This window comes from Raphanus sativus, unplaced genomic scaffold (assembly GCF_000801105.2).
Source record: "Raphanus sativus cultivar WK10039 unplaced genomic scaffold, ASM80110v3 Scaffold2410, whole genome shotgun sequence".
Classification (NCBI taxonomy): Eukaryota; Viridiplantae; Streptophyta; class Magnoliopsida; order Brassicales; family Brassicaceae; genus Raphanus; species Raphanus sativus.
This window is the reverse complement of record NW_026617718.1, coordinates 9641-13079: the sequence shown is the minus strand read 5'-3', so window position 1 is coordinate 13079 and position 3439 is coordinate 9641. Positions and strand designations below refer to the sequence as shown.

The following is a 3439-nucleotide window of genomic DNA, read 5'->3' as shown; positions in this document are numbered from 1 at the left end:
CGACTCAGTATCATCTGTGTCGATCGATTCTTAGCGTTGGCCTTGGTACTCAAGAATTCTCGGCATATTGCTTATCTCATCTTCAATAGACCAGTAGCTCTACAAAAGTTGGTCACTCTTTCGTTGAGGGTGTTGTCAATGTCATCACTTCGTTCTATGAGTCTCTCCTCCATAGATTCATGGCTTCGTACAGCTTATGTTTGATCTCATCAACTTCTGCTGTGGTGCTGCTCTCTTCGCTGGTGGTGGCTTGATGTCGATCAATATTGGTCTAGGCCTGTCGATCGATGTTGCGTTTCTGTCACGAAGACCAAGATGATCGTGAACTATGCTCATGTCTCTTTGTAGCTCGTTCAGCTGTCGTGACAGTGTATCCAGGCTATCGCATGATAGGTGAACTTAAGATCATGCTTCTTCTTCGTATGCTCTCATCTCCCTCCACCTTGTGTCGATCGACGGTGAATTACAGTGTGTTCGATCGATGGAGACATGATATACCATGAATTTCACCCGTTTTTAACCATGGTATATAAGAGTTTTCAATCATATTTACTTCGTTTTCAAAGTATTTTAGAGTATTTTCAGGCACAGGTACTTAATTGAAGAAAGCAATACTTTTAAGGCATTTTTGGAGTATTTTCACGAATGAAGAATCGACCGATAGGAATCATGCGAGGTCGGGCGATTAGAGTCACTTACTATCGATCGACAGTGATGGAAGAGTGTCGATCGATATTTACCATTCGATGGACTACGACTTAGAAGATTTTCGTGTATCACAAAGTGTGCTATTTACACATTTAGTCCCTGGCCGCCTGTTAGGCTTTATATACTAGGGTTTTGTATCATTTTAGAGGCAGACTTGCCTAGAGACCTATTGGAGAAGAGAAGCAATTTGGCTACCTTAGGAGAAGAGTTAGAGTTGGAGAGATAGATCTGAGACTGCAAAACAGAGAAGATCTTGAACTCCCTTTTTATCTTACTCACTACTCTTTGTGTTCCCTATTTCATATTAAGTTTTATTCAAACCATCATGATCTTGTCTCTCATGAATATGTCTGAGTAAACCTAATTGTTAGATTTAGGTTTCTCATAAGGGTGAATCATGTGATGAGATTGTGATATTATTAGGGTTGTTAAATTAGTTCTTTCACTTAGTTGTTCTTAATACTAGATTTAGGATTGATCACCCTTAAATCTAGATCTTAGGATTGAAGAGATAACCAACTGTATACTCTCAATACCCTGAAATAAACTATAGTGATCTAACTGACTAGACTCATGCGAAAGGTGGTCTAGATCATTAGAGAACGTGTTCAACCAAATCGATAATGCTTGCTAGAATTACCATCGATCGACACAACCATCGTTGTAGCGATCGATTGTATGAAAGGTGTATCGATCGATTAAGACAATAGTCGTATCGATCGACTCTTTTCCGAGATCAACAAACGACAGTTGAGATCCGGGATCTAGTAAAGGAGACCCTACTGGTCGTACCAATTGATTGAGTTCATGGACTAAAGCCCTATTGTCACTTTCAAACTACATAAATTCATACCTGAGAAATACCTGAATCTAGCTATCTTCCTCATCTAGAAACAACCTTCACTTCATTTACTGAACAATTCCCTTGTTCACCTTAATATTTACTGCTTTAAAACATATTAAACCTTAAGTCTATTCTTAACTCTATTTAGTTAAGCCTTGAAGTAATCCTAGAGTCCTTGTGGATTCGATCCCTAAGTACTGCATCTGAACCTCTTATTTGAGAGAGTAATTCACTTTTTAGGGTAATTTGAGTGATATCAAATTTGGCGCCGTTGCCGGGGACTCTTTCTTATTACTTTTAGATTTAATTTAGGATTTAGCATAGACTTTGTTACTTTAGCTAATTTTTCTATTCTTTTGTTTTACAACAAAAAGGATGGAGAATAGAGATATCGGCCAAGCATCGATCGACACAGAACGTTGTCAATCGAGCGACGCAGATACTGAAGAATCGATCGTTTCATCAGGAACATTATCGATCGACACCACCCAGCCGGAAGCAGGTAAGTACCCTCTTCCCGATGCTAATAATAAGAAGGTAGTCCAAACTGAACCAATAGGTCAATCAAGCAACATTTCTAGCCAAACTACTGAAAAACAGGGGACTGAAATCCCTGTTAAGTCAAACTCTACTTTAGACATAGGTAAAGAAATTAAATTGCCCTTGCAAGACTACTTAAACCCTAATAGGACCTATTCCAATAGGTCCGCTATCAGAATACCTGACGACGTCATCTCGAAAACCAAGTTTAATGCTGACTATTATAATATGATGCGTCGAAACCCTTTTAAAGGATCTTCTCTAGAACATCCACAAGACCACATCGAGGGTCTAGAGGAATTGATTCCAGATGAGTATATTCGTTGCAGACTTTTCCCATTTCATTAGAAGGGGAGCCTTAAGATGGCTAAACTGTCTACCAAGAGGATCCCTGACTAGCTGGAAAGAGATTAGAAATGCTTTCCTTAAGCAATTCTTCGACGATACTCGTTATTGGGAAGTAAGGAGGCGAATCTCTACTTTCCGTCAAGATCCTCAGGAATCATTCAAAAATGCATGGGGAAGATTCAAGAGTTACGAACTCGAATGTCCCCACCATGGTTATCCAGAACCACAATTTCTTAAGATCTTTTACAAAGGTGTTATTCTGAGCTATAAGACAACGCTTGATACAGCAAGCGAAGGGAATTTCGTTACTAGAAATCCTATGGAAGCAAGACGTCTAATCGAAAACATGGCGAGAGGAAGGTCCTATGAAGAGATGGATGAAGAAAAGGAGAAAGAAAAAAACATAGTCTCAATAGAAAATACTGAGTTAGCTGAAATAAAAAATTCCATAAATTCGCTTCATTCTCTTCTGACAGATCAAAATCCACCTAATCTGTACCCGTACTTCCATAAACTCTTCCTATATCAGATGATGAGTTCGATTTTATAGAAGGATTAGATGATACTGATCCTCATTCTGTTTAACGTCGACAGCTTTACACGAGACTATGAAATCTGTATACAGTCTCTCGTACTGGAAGAGAAAAATACAATCTTAAGCAAGCTCTTACAGGAAACCGTAAAATGAAATTCGAATTCAACGGGAAAGTAAACAGTGTTTACGGAGAGCTAAATCAGAAATGGATTCTCTAATTGAACATCTACGGGGAATGGAAGACAAAATTGCTAACCTTGCAACAACTCTGAAAAGAGAGACGGGTCGTCTTCCTGGAAGGACCGATGCTAATCCTGGAGCAAAACGCCAGGCATATGCTGTGATGCTACGAAGTGGAAAACACCTTGAAACGAATTCCAGAGAAGACGTCAGAAATAAAAAACTCATCGATAACGCGGGAAAAAGCAATTCCAACCCCATAAAACTGCTTGATAACGACTCCG

The 3439-nt window shown here is 39.2% G+C and overlaps 1 non-coding gene across 1 annotated transcript; it reads right to left on the bottom strand.

The window, feature by feature from the left end:
• Positions 1-2549: 2549 nt before the first annotated feature.
• Positions 2550-2656, bottom strand: LOC130505597 (small nucleolar RNA R71). The gene has a single exon (XR_008941742.1). It is a non-coding gene; the product is annotated as a small nucleolar RNA R71 (small nucleolar RNA).
• Between the last annotated feature and the right edge of the window lie 783 nt (positions 2657-3439).